Below are 14,540 nucleotides of genomic sequence, written 5' to 3' on the forward strand. Positions count from 1 at the left end.
AAACCAACATCACCTCTCAACAAATAACGAAGTATTGTTTCATAATTTCAATATTATTGAAGAAATACTTATGTACTCTCTAAAGCCTTCAAGGGATTATTCAATTCTAGTTCCAACCGTAAATCGAATGAGTTTAATTTAGTATTAACTCATTAAAATCTATGTTACATCCGAAGAGAATATATACATATATATTTTCATAAAGATTGTAATAAAATTCTTTTGTACAAAATATTAATTGTGAAATTTTTTTAACGGGTAGGTAATACCCGAGAGATATATGTATATTCACAATTAATATGTTACATTCTTCGAATCTGATTAAGCAAATTATCAACTATACTTTCTACTTTCAAAATAATATACATTCTTTCATAGAAATCAAAATAACCATACTCATTCAAACCCAATTACATATTCTGATTTTGAAACCTCAGAATTCAATTCGAGATATAACCGGTATCATCACTTTTAGATTCCTACATCTTTCAAAGCTATACTTTGACTTCAAAACTGTGTTAGAACATCAAATGTATATTAACGATTACAATCTGTGTTCAAACCCTTTGAAAATTTCTGAATACACTTCAAATAATGAGCAAGCGAGATGATGATCCAACCACATATTACCCACAGTTATGTACTTAAAAAGCTCTCGAAGCCAAAGTCATAATTCAACACATATCTGTGTCGGATCCTTTGGCATTTATTAGCAAAAATAACTTTATAATTCCTTTGCAAAGTAAAAAATTCTATCACAGCTCCAGCAAGACAACTTTGATTTTTCATTCGAAGTAGCATTATCATAATCTTGATATATATGTTGCCCTTTTGCCATTGTTACCGGGGAACCTTTCATATCTCGCCACATTAGCAGTAAACTTATCAGCAACCGTAATGATCTGAGATTTTCTGAAAAGTCATTATATTTATGAAAACCCCATCATTTACTCATTCGCATCTTGTGACGAGAATTGCCATACGAATCATTGGGAATTACCAATCAATATTTTGAAATCTCGCAGCATGTTGACGCCAACAGTTATACATATAACGTCTATCTCCAAGGCTTACATACTTCGAATGTGAAGTTTCTGAAAAACACTCTGAACCGCGAACTAGTTCTCGAAATGCTGATAAAGCAACAAAACTGTAAACGACCTTAGTAGTAAAAAGTTTGATGATAAAGATTAGTGTATTGGCAAAGCTCGGAAAAAGAGAAGTTTTAGAACTGGAAAACGAATTGAGCAAAGTATGAAGGAGGCTGTGGACAAATCACAAAGGCTGAACCTGACTTCAAAGAATCCAAATGATTCAGTACCTGTTGAAGTCATTAACGAATACCTTGCTCATCACTCTAAACCCCTGCAGACAATATTCTTCATCATCCTCTAATATTATAAATTCTAAGATATCATCGTATCTTTCATTATAAATATCCTCCATATTTCTGAAGATATTTTCTTAATTATTCTTATCTGAAATCATTTACCTCTTCGCGGTATCTGTATTAAGTCATAAAAGAAACTATTTTAGTTTCTAAATTCTGAAACATTCGAGTTTAAAATAGGAATATTTTTAAAGTATTGTTGGGAGCTGAAGAATGAGTTAGTATAATATAATGACACTTGATCAACGTGATTGTATTACAATAAGTCATGCTGAGTTTCTAAATAAAACGTGATGACTCACAGATCATAACGTCATCATGTGCTATGTTACACGACTCTTCTATTCTCTTTAACCTCTAAAATATCAAAAAAAATATTTCTTGATGATTCGGCCTTTTCCGAGGTATTCTAGTAATTTGACAAGTCAAGATCGTGCCATTACAATTTCCTTCTTAGAACATTAACAATGTTAATTCCGAAATTCATATCTACGAATTTTGGACCATTACAAGCGGTGCTTAATCGCAAGAAGAAGAAACGAAAGGACAAAACTCCGAAATAGAAATTTGGGGTATAAATCACAGCAAATAAAAGAGAGCATTAACTGGGGATGACAATAATTATAGAAGACAGAAGCAGGGACTTTGAAATATAAGGGAAGATATAAAATCCAGCAACAACACATAAATTACAAACCATGTATATCAATGTTAATCGCAACATAAAGACATGGGAGAATTAAAAACACTATAACCCCAAGGGCAAAGTAGAAGTAAGCAGATTCCTCTGGTGGAAGATGGAAAAGGAGAATGATTGTTGCGATAGTAAGGATATGGACAAGGATCAGAACTGGATTAAGTATTTTCATAATCTTTGGAATTTGGGAATTGGGTATAGGAATGGTAAAAGTAATGGAATGGAAGAAGTTAATTTATAGTGAAATATCTGATATAGAAATCAAGGCAGATCTCCACATTTAATTAGAGAGATCCTAATTTCCTTATTCACCGAAGAATCAAATCTTTTAGATTTCGAAGATTTTCTTTAAATTCCTTGAATTTCGGAATCCAACCAAGGCAACGTCAAAAGTTAAAACAAAATTTTATTTCTCATTTCACTTCTTTTATGACAGCTTCACTCGTACTCTTCAAGTAATCGAATCGTTTTATCTATATTACTCAATAGTGAAAAAACTCTATATACCAACTCATATTCATCATAAAAATATTTTTAAGAATAAGCATGACGACCACGATCAAATTTCAGGATGAAATTTCTTTAACGGGTAGGTACTGTGACGACCCGAGAATTTTTGACCAAATTTAAACTTTATCTTCATATTATTCCGACACGATAAGCAAAGTTTATTAAATTAAGTCACAAGAATTTGAAACTGTGTTCATACATTCATTTAACCTTGACCAAATTTCAATGATTCACGAATCACTAAATGAACGTATATGATTAGGTATGTATATGTGTAGTTATTATAACTTGAAAACGTCAACAAAGTACTAAACGTATAATACTTTACATAAACGTAATTGTTTCAAAATATATATTCAAATAGTTATTAATGGAATTAGAAGATGTTATCAAATGATTGATTTAACAGTTACATTGAATTATGATTACGATTCTCTGTTAAGAGGTCCAGTATGATTTAGAAAACCTTTCCTTTTTAACGGCGTTCAGAATATTTGGTAAAAGTGATTTACAAAAATGTCATTAACGAGAGTTAGTCAAAAGTTAGTAATCATTTCTGTTTAAATTTCAAAAGTGTACTTACTTTGATTAACTCGTGTCCCTCGATAAACTGACTATTTAGTTTTCATATTAAAAACATTATTGGAAAAATAACTACTATTATATATAAAACGAGTTAAATTATATAAAACGAACTTTGAAATATATTTGGTTTTGAAAGACTAAATATTATATCATTAGTTAAAATGATTCAAATATATTTATTATGTACAAATTTACGATTCTAAATAAAATATATATATATATATATATATATATATATATATATATATATATATATATATATATATATATATATATATATATATATATATATATATATTAGCTTAGTCATAAAACGTCCCAATTTAAAATAATATATTTTGATAAACAACGAGTCACTGATTTATAGAAGCAAATGACCACGACGCTCAAATTTTATAAGATACATTTTCATAAAGTAAATTTTTGATAAATAAGTCAAATTATTATTAAAGGTACACGTCACGTAACGTAAAAGGCTAGTTTTCTAAACGTACGAAAGTGCGCTCGAAAAACTGAAAGTGGTACATGAGTCGAGTGACAACGTACGAGTCATTTTAGTAAAAATTACATTTTTACTACGCACGTAAATATAATATAATATTTATTTAATTCTAAAGATTAAATATATTATTTATTAAAATAATATATATACATAATAACTATGTTAAGAACATTTCATCGGCAACTTTAATTCATGGGATATGAGCTGTGATTGAGCCTCATGCGATCGCATGGGCTCACCACACAACCCTCATGCGATCGCATGAGGAGTAGGTGGGCTTGACATCCTTTAAATCTCGAACGAACGCAATTGTAATTTATTTCATCATTCATCTGTCTCTCGCATGCTCTCTTTACATATATATAAATTATAATATAATTATTATTATTAAGATTAATATTATTATTAATCCTGTTATTTGTATTAGTAGTATTTTTTTATCATTAAGTAATATACATAAATTACTACGATGGAGTGCTGCTCGAATAATCTAAAATGAGTTTTCAAAACTAGTTTTCGAGTAGGATAGAGCTAAGGAAATTATGGATTATGGCTATGGAGGCTATGGGTATGGAATAGGGGTATGCCCTTGAGGTCAAACTAATATTTATCATCTCCGTTGCGTCTAAGTACCTTTCCTGCAATATTGAATCTCAATATTGATACGTGAGTACTTGTAAATTAACTTTTATATATATATAGTGTATCCGTGACTAGTGCTCAATTATATAGGATTATGCATGCTTGTACTTTTGATATTGCCCTTAGATAGGTTATGTTGAATCTTGAATTAGTTACACCTGCGGTTGAGATAAGGTATAAGATATGCATGTCGTTGGAAAGCTAGCGAAAAATTAAGAACTTTTCATTAAGATATCGAATGGTTTCGATGAACGGATTAGAAGTTATTGTCAATTGAAATTTGGTATTATTATTAAAAATGATTATTATTATCGTCGTTATTATCATCGTTATAGTTTTTATCTTATTATTATTATTATTATTATTATTATTATTATTATTATTATTATTATTATTATTATTATTATTATCATTATTATTATTATTATTGTTATTATTATTATCATTATCAATAAAAAGTATTATCATTAAAAATTGTTATTATGACTATAGTTATTATCGTTAAAGTTATAATTAGTATTATCATTAATATTACATAATATTTATTATCATTAGTATTATTATAATTAAAAATTAATAGTAGTAACAACTAATTATTATGATTACTATTATTATCATTAGCACGAACGCGATATAAAAGACGATTAAAAGCTATTAAACAAACCGATTAGGAAATAAAGAGTATGAATATCATGATGTAATTTAAATTATTGTAAGATATTGATTTAGATAAAATTATCGTTTTTCATTATTTTTACTATTATTATTAAAAGTATTATTAATATTAAACTATCATTTTTTTACAAAATTATTATTTTAATAGGAATATCATTGTTAATATAAAATTTTATTTATTATTATGAATTACATTTTATCATAATATCATTTTAGCAAATATAAATATTGTTATTACTATTAATAGAATAATTATAATTATTATTACAAAATAATATAACTTTTACTTACTATTATTATCGATATTATTTTATCAAATAAATATGTAATAAAAAGATGTTTTACTACGTGTAACATAATTACATTAATACTACCTATCATATTATTTTTATAATGTTAAATGAACTATATAAATTTTATTATTTAAGATATATAAAAGTATATTTTATATAAAATTTTATTTATTAATAAATGAATTATATTATTTACTCTTATAGATCTTTTAAAAATATTTAAAAATATAAAATGACGATATTTAAACTATATAATAATCATGTATAAATTTTAGAAATCATTTTGAGTCAAATTGACTTTTGTTGACTTTTGCATATTAGTCTCGAGCATTAGGATTGTGGTACACTATGACCTGACCTAAATTGTTAGACAAATATTGACCAACATATGAATATATATAATTAATTTAGGTTCGTGAATCCGAGGCCAACCTTGCACTTGTTCAATGACGTTATATGTATTTTTACTACGAAATACAATAGGTGAGTTTCATTTGCCTTTTTACCCTTTATATTTTTGGGCTGAGAATACATGCGCAATTTTTATAAATGTTTTACGAAATAGACACAAGTAATTGAAAATACATTATATGGGTGATTAATCGAAGCCGAATATGCCCCTTTTTAGCTTGGTAGCCTAAGAATTTGGGAACAGACCCCCAAATTGACGCGAATCCTAAAGATAGATCTATTGGGCCCAACAAGCTCCATTCTGGAATTTGGAATGCTTTAGTACTTCGAAATTATCATGTCCGATGGGTGTCCTGGAATGATGGGGATATTCTATATGCATCTTGTTAAGGTCGGTTATCAGGTGTTCACCATATGAATGATTTTGTCTCTATGCATGGGACGTATATTTATGAGAACTGGAAATGAAATTCTTGTGGTCTATTAAAATAATGAACATGAATGATTATGATAAACTAATGAACTCACCAACCTTTTGGTTGACACTTTAAAGCATGTTTATTCTCAGATATTAAAGAAATCTTCCGCTGTGCATTAGCTCATTTTAAAGATATTACTTGGAATCATTCATGGCATATTTCAAAAGACGTTGCATTCAAGTCGTTGAGTTCTGTAAAGATTATGATTAAGTAAATGACAGATTAGATCATTTGTAGATAGATATTATGAAATGGTATGCATGCCTGTCAACTTTCGATGTAATGAAAGTTTATCTTTTAAAACGAATTCAATGTTTGTAAAATGTATCATATAGAGGTCAAATACCTCGCGATGTAATCATATGTTGTTGTATTCGTTCTTATGGATTAGGACGGGTCTTTACACATGTTACCCACAGTTATGTACCCGAAAAAAAAACTCTTGAAACCAAAGTAAAAGTTTAAACAACGTATCCGCGTCAGATTCTTTGGCATTTATTAGCAAAAATAACTTTGCGATTCCTTTTCAAAGTAGCCAGTTTTGTCACATCTCCAGCAAGTCAACTTCGACTTTTCGGTCAGACTAACCTTATTATAACCTTGAGATATACACCATCATTACCGGAAAACCTTTTACATTCCATCACATTATCAGCAGATGTACCAACAACTTCATTACCCTTTGACTTTAGCCTCTCCAAAAAGTCATTATAGTTATTCATTGAAACCCCATCATTTACTCATTCGCATCTTGTAACAAGAATTGCCATACGAATCATCAGGAATTAGCAATCAGTATTTTGAAATCTCGCAGCATGTCTACGCCAACAGTTATATGTGTATATATAACATCTATCTTCTGGACTTAATTTGAATGTAAAGTTTCTGAAAAACACTCTGAACTACGAATTGGTTCTCCGAAAATGGAAAAATGCTGATAAAGCAGCAAAAACTATAAATGACTTTAACCGTAAAAGTTTGATGATAATGAATAAGTGTGTTGGCAAAGCGCAGAAAAAGAGAAGTCTTGGAACTGGAAACCGGATTGAGCAAAGTATGAAGGAGGCTGTGGACAAATCATAAAGACTGAACCTGACTTCAAAGAATCCAAATGATTCAGTACCTGCTGAAGTCATTAACGAATACCTTGCTTCTGACTCTAAATTCCTGCGGACAATATTCTTCATCATCCTCTGATATTAGAAATTCTAAGATATCATCATATCTTTCATTATAAATATCCTCCATATTTCTGAAGATATTTTCATAATTATTCTTATCTGAAATCATTTACCTCTTCGCGCTATCTGTATTACATCATAAAAGAAACTATTTTTGTTTCTAAATTTTGAAACATTCGAGTTTAAAATAGGAATACTTTTGAAGTAGTGTTGGGAGCTGAAGCATGAGTTAGTATAATATAATGACACTTGATCAACGTGATTATATTACAGTAAGTCATGTTGAGTTTCTAAATGAAACGTGATGATTCACAGATCATAACATCATCATGTGCCATGTTATACGACTCATGTATTCTACTTAATCTCTAAAAATATCAAGAAATTATTTTCTTGATGATTCGATCTTTTCTGAGGTATTCTGGTAATTTGACAAGTCAAGATCGTGCCATTACAATTTCCTCCCTAGAACATTAACAATGTTCATTCCGAAATTCATATCTGCAAATTCTGGACCATTACAAGCGGTACTTAAACGCAAGAAGAAGAAACGAAAGGACGAAGCTCTGAAACAGAAATTGGGGTATAAATCGCAGCAAATAAAAGAAAGCATTAACTGAAGATGACAATGATTATGGGAGACAGAAGCAGGGACATCAAAATATAAGAGAAGATATAAAATCCAACAACCACCCAGAAATTATAAACCGTATATATCAATACATATAGCAATATAAAGACACGGGAGAACTAAAAACACTATAAAACCAAGTGTATAGTAGAAGTAAATAGATTCTTCCGGCAGTAGATGAAAAAGAAGAATAACCGATATGAAGGTTCGGAATATATCAAGAAGCAGAACTGGATGGAGCATATTGATGAATGCTTTAAATATGAGTTAGAAATATTGGAAGGTGTGAGTTAAAAGGAAACGAAGGAGGTAGATTTATAGTAAAATATCCGACAGAGAAATCAAAACAGATGATCGCATTTAAAGCAGATCCTAATTTCCTTGATTATCGAAGAATCAAATCCTATTACGAAGATTTTCTCCAAATCTCTTGAACTTGGAAATCAATCCTATCTACGTCAAAAGATATGATGAATCTATACCTACTCATTTCTGTAAGACACTAATCTTCATTGTACAGCAGAGTATATAGAGTACATAAAGTGTGGGAATGATTGTGCAGTTAAACAGAAGTCAGAGAGCAATCTGAGCTTAGTGCGCGCCGCACACACCAAAGGGAGTGCGCCGCGCACTCCCTACTGTAGCCGGGTTTTTGCTATTTTAATGAGATATTTTGAGGGCAATTGTGTAATTTCACTTTGGGGTCGAATTTAATATCCTAGATCAGTTTTGGGGAGCTCATTTACTACTCCCACAACAACCTCATCTTCTCTAATTAAACACTAGAGAGAGAGTGCAATCCTTGAGAGAGAAAGCTCCATTAAAGGGTGAAAGAGGTTGAATCGGGTCTTGGTGCAAGTTTTAAAGTCGTTCATCTAGTCGATAGCTACGTGGTGATTGTGCTGGTAAGTTATAAAACCCAATTTCTTACTTCAATTGCTTTAAGGGTTAGGTTTTGGGCTAGTGATGAACCAAAGACCCATTTTGTTAGTATTTTGGGGATTTTGGGTGAATATGGGTTATGAAGGCTCATTGATGACTAACCTAGGGTTTGAATGTATTAATTGGACTTTTGAGTCTTAAATTTAGTTAGTTAGTGCTAGAACACTTTAATAATATGTAATGGGTGTTATTGGGTATGGATGACCCAAATGGGTGTGTTAACCTTAAAATGGGTCAAATGAGTCTTTAATGACCTAAGTGGCCTAGCAATTATGAAAACGAGTTAGCCTTGTGACCTAAATGTGTTTTAAACCCATCTTGACGAATGATTAGGGTTTTGGTGGGTGTTGACCCAAATTAGGGTTAAGGGTGCAAATGGGTTGAAATTGCACCTTGGGTCAAAATGGCTTAGAATGGTGAAAGGGTTTGGTTGACCGACTTGAGTTTACGTTTAATGAGGTGTATAATATGATAGGTACGTTACTTTGAGGTCTTGCAAGCTCGGGTATCTTTTCACAAGACTTTGAGGTGAGTGGAATAATTATATGCGTATGTATATAATGTATCTATTTGTTGTAGCGTGAAATGTGTAGTGTCGAGGTGCTAAGACACCATGTTTCACGTGAAGAGTGTAGCATCGAGGTGTTAAGATGCCACTCGGGTGTAGCATCGAGGTGTTAAGATGCCACCTAGGAGTGTAGTGTCGAGGTGTTAAGACACCACTCCGTAAAATAATGAGTGTTGCATCGAGGTGTTAAGATGCCACTCGGGGTGATGTGCCGAGGTGTTAAGGTGCCACCCTAGGGGTTAGTGGTGCGAGGTGTTAAGTGCCCCAATGGATGTTATGAACACCGATGGCGTTTTCGCGAGCGCCGTTCCCTTGTACTATTGGTCGACCATGGTTACTTGTGTTGTAAGCATATTATATCATTTCGAGTTATATTATTATGCAGTTGTTGCTAACTTGTGGTATTGGAGATTATAGCTTGTTAATGTGACGATAAGCTAATTGTGTTGCTAGCAGGTTTGCGGTTTGTGTAAGTGTATGCAAGTAGGTATAATTATATATGTATTCGTATAATTATTGCATTCACTAAGCTTTACTTACCCTCTGGTTTTTTACCATTTTATAGGTTCGATTTTGGACAAGGGTAAGGGCATCGTATTGGACTAGAGATCCCGCTTGATGCTAGGGGACGCTTTTGGTTTTAGTAGCTCTTGAAGTTTGACCGGTAGTTGGGTAGTTTAATCCCAAACGCCATGCTCATTGTGTAGTTTGGAACTTAAACTTTTTGGTGGTCGAAACTCTAAACTTGTATTAAACTTGTATTTTGGGTCGTGTGGGCCCCGCTTGTAAAACATCATTTTTATGTTTGATTCGTGTTAGTTTTACATATATAAGTTTGTTGTGAAAAGCGTTCGGTCTAAAAATGTCGGGAAGTGGTCCATCTTTTTGTGTGTTAAAAACAGTTCGGACAGAAGCTGGAGTGCTCTGTGCGCGCCGCTCACTACAGGGGATGCGCGCCGCGCACTCCCCTGTCCAGCAAATTTTAAATTTTTTTTTTTTTGGGAATGTTTATGGTCGGTTATCGGGTTGGGTTGTTACAAGTGGTATTAGAGCATGGTCTAAGGGATTTAGGTGACTTGAGATAGGCGCCTAGACTTAGACTTTTGTGTGCTCGTGTATGCGGGACTTGTAGGACTTTGGGTTGGATCGGGATGGTTAGTGCATAGGTTTATGTGAACTAATCATGCGCTATTTGTTTGTGTTGTGTTTAGCAATCATCAAGCGAGATGGACGTTGTACTAGCGAGTTAGCGCGACGTGCTCACGTAGTAATGACTAGCTACCATTACTACGAGTGCAAATCGGGTCAAACGAGCAATGTACGACGATTGTTGAGCAAGATGGGGTAGTGTGGCGTATATGTATGTATTTATGTAAATTGTCCTTTCGTTTCGTGGTTTAACCTAATTCGTTTTATAGAATGAAGACGAGAAACGGTCCCGGACATGATAACGGAAGTACAAGTGAGGACGCCGAGTTTTCGGCCAAGGTTGAGGCCGTCTTTAAAAAGTTAAAAGCGGATTTTCTTACGGACGTTCGAAAAGTCTTCCAAGATTTGGTCGATGGGCAAGTGACCGATTTAATAAATGAACGAATGAAGGCCACTATCGAAGAGGCCCTTGATGCTAGGAACATTTATCCTCGCGGTAAAGGAGGTGAGGGAAGGCGGGACTTCCATTATAAGAATTTCAAGGACACTCAACCCCCGATGTTTAATGGGGTGCGAGATCCTTTGAAGAGTACATGTTGGGTCTCCGATATCGAGGGAGCTTTCCGTACCGTGGAATGCCCTCCTGAGAAGAAAACAAGGTTTGGTTCAAGCATGTTGCGGGAGGAAGCTAAGTTGTGGTGGGACGAAAAGATCAACTTATATGGCGAAGAACAATGTATGGGCTTGACTTGGGAAGAGTTCAAGAAAGAATTTTTCAAAGAATACCGAACTTCTTCCGACCTCGATAGAATCCGGGACGAGTTGCACCATTTGCAACAAGGTTCCATGGATTTGGTTACCCTCAAGTCCACATTCTTGGCAAAGACTCGTTTTTTCCCGGAATATGTTGGTGATGATCATAAGCTCATGAAGGATTTCTACCGTACTTTGAATGATGAGTACAAGGGGAAGATTAGTCGGGGTATGGCTAAGTCTTTTGATGAATTGTTCGAGTTAGCTCGGGGTTTTGAGCCGGAGGTTCCAAGAAAGAGTGATTTCATGTTTTCCAAAAGAAAGTTTGAAGGTTTTAGTTACTCTAACGCCTCAAGCAAGAAGAGCAAGAGCAAGAGGGGGGCCGAAAGTGTCAATAGTGCAAAGAAGGTCACTACCGGTGGGTTTTCTTATACGTGCTACAATTGTGGGCAACCGGGTCATATGGCTCGTGAGTGTCCGAAACCATCTTCCGGAAACAAAGTCACTTGTTTTAATTGCGGCAAAGAAGGGCATAAGAAGCCGGAGTGTCCCGACTTGTGAAACGACAATGTGAAGCGGTTAGAGAAGGCGGCTAGTACGGCTAGGGGTCGCAACTACTTGATGACTAATGATGAAGCCAAACAATCGAACGAAGTTGTCTCGGGTACTTTCATGGTTAATTCTAATCCGGCGAGGATTCATTTCGATAGCGGTGCAAATTTGTCGTTTGTGTCTCCTAAATTTGTGCCTAAACTTAATAGACCGTTAGCTAAGTTAAGTCGTCCGATAGAAGTCGAAATAGCGGACGGCAAGACGGTGCTAGTGGTTGATGTGTGTGAAAATTGTGATGTTGTTTTTGGTGCCGAAACCTTTAAAATTGATCTTATTCCAATGACCTTGGGCGACTTTGATATTGTCGTTGGTATGGATTGGCTCGATCGTTATAGAGCCGATATTACATGCCATGATAAGTTTATTCGTGTGAAGACCCTAAGTGGGGGAGAGTTAATTATTCATGGTGATAAGCGAAGGAGACCGGTGCCGATATGCACTTTTGCACGGGCACGTCGTTTTGTTGTTAGTGGTGGCATGGCTTTCCTTGCTCATGTTGTTGATACTCGTAATGAGCCACCACCTATTCGTGAAATTCCGGTTGTTAGTGAATTCGAAGACGTTTTTCCGGACGAATTACCGGGTGTTCCGGTGGAAAGACAAGTTGAGTTTCGTATTGAGTTGGTTCCGGGAACTACTCCCATTGCTAAAACTCCTTATCGTTTAGCACCAACGGAAATGCAAGAGTTGTTAAATCAAACCCAAGAGTTGCTTGAGAAGGGTTTTATCCGACCGAGTGCCTCGCCGTGGGGTGCACCGGTGTTATTTGTGAAGAAGAAGGATGGTAGCATGCGGATGTGCATCGATTATCGCGAGTTAAATAAAGTGACGATCAAGAATCGTTATCCATTACCTAGGATTGACGATTTGTTTGATCAACTTCAAGGTGCGACCTATTTCTCCAAAATCGACCTACGGTCCGGCTATCACCAAATGCGGGTCTGTGAGGAAGACATAGAGAAAACGGCTTTTCGAACGTGTTACGGGCATTATAAGTTTGTAGTTATGCCCTTTGGTTTTATGAATGCACCGGCGGCATTCATGGATCTTATGAACCGACTGTACCAACCTATGTTGGACAAGTCGGTAATAGTGTTCATCGACGACATACTAGTCTACTCGAAAAGTATGAACGAACATGAACGTCATTTGCGTGAAGTTTTGAAGACGTTAAGAAAGGAGAAGTTGTATGCAAAGGTCTCCAAATGTGAGTTTTGGCTAAGGGAAGTTCAATTCCTTGGTGATATTGTGAATGAAAGCGGTATCCAAGTAGATCCGGGGAAGATCGAGACGGTGAAGGATTGGAAGCAACCGACTACGCCTACGGAAATCCGAAGTTTTCTCGGAATTGCCGGTTATTATCGTCGGTTTATCCAAGACTTTTCCAAGATTGCTTCTCCATTAACGAAGTTGACGAGAAAGAATGCTAAGTTTAATTGGGAGAACGAACAAGAAATTGCTTTTCAATTGTTAAAAGAGAAGTTGTGTCAAGCTCCGGTGTTAGTATTACCGGAAGGTGTCGAAGATATGACGGTTTATTGTGATGCTTAGCTAAATGGGCTCGGGTGTGTTCTAATGCAAAGAGGTAAAGTCATCGCTTATGCCTCTCGACAATTAAAGGAACACGAAACAAGATATCCGACTCATGATCTTGACTTGGCGGCGGTAGTGCATGCGTTGAAAATTTGGCGCCATTACTTGTATGGTGTCAAGTGTACGATTTATTCGGATCATAAGAGTTTGAAACATCTCTTTAATCAACGAGATTTGAATTATCGCCAACGTAGGTGGATGGATGTGGTGAAAGACTACGATTGTGAAATACTTTATCATCCGGGTAAGGCGAATGTGGTCGCGGATGCGTTGAGTCGAAAGAGTCAACATCCGGCGATAAAAGTGGGGTCGTTATGTTTGATTATTTCCAACGATTTTCTTGAGAAGCTTGGCGAGATTCAAATAGAGGCTTACGTTCACAATAAGCATGTGGAACGAATCGTGGGCTAATCGGAGTTCATTACTATGGGCCCGCGTGGTTTGTTGTCTTTTCAAGGAAGGGTGTGGGTGCCTAAGATGGGTGATTACCGATGGGTGCTACTTGATGAAGCACATAAGTCAAAATATTCCATTCATCCGGGCGCGACAAAAATGTATCATGACTTGAAGAAAGATTATTGGTGGCCGGGCATGAAACGTGATGTTGTGAAGTATGTTGAGCAATGTGTCACGTGTTTACAAGTAAAAGCCGAACACCAAAAGCCGTATGGTAAGTTGCAACCGTTAGAAATCCTGAAATGGAAATGGGAGCACATTACTATGGATTTCATTACAAAGTTACCTAAAACGGCGAGAACCCAATTCGATTCGATTTTGGTTATAGTTGACCGATTGACAAAAAGCGCTTTGTTTCTTCCCATTAAAGAAGTGATATCGTCGGAGACCTTGGCTAAGTTGTTTATCAAGGAAGTGGTCTCGCGACATGGGGTTCCTATATCTATTATTTCTGATCGAGATACCCGTTTT

The sequence above is a fragment of the Rutidosis leptorrhynchoides genome, chromosome 6, assembly GCF_046630445.1.
Source record: "Rutidosis leptorrhynchoides isolate AG116_Rl617_1_P2 chromosome 6, CSIRO_AGI_Rlap_v1, whole genome shotgun sequence".
NCBI lineage: Eukaryota > Viridiplantae > Streptophyta > Magnoliopsida > Asterales > Asteraceae > Rutidosis > Rutidosis leptorrhynchoides.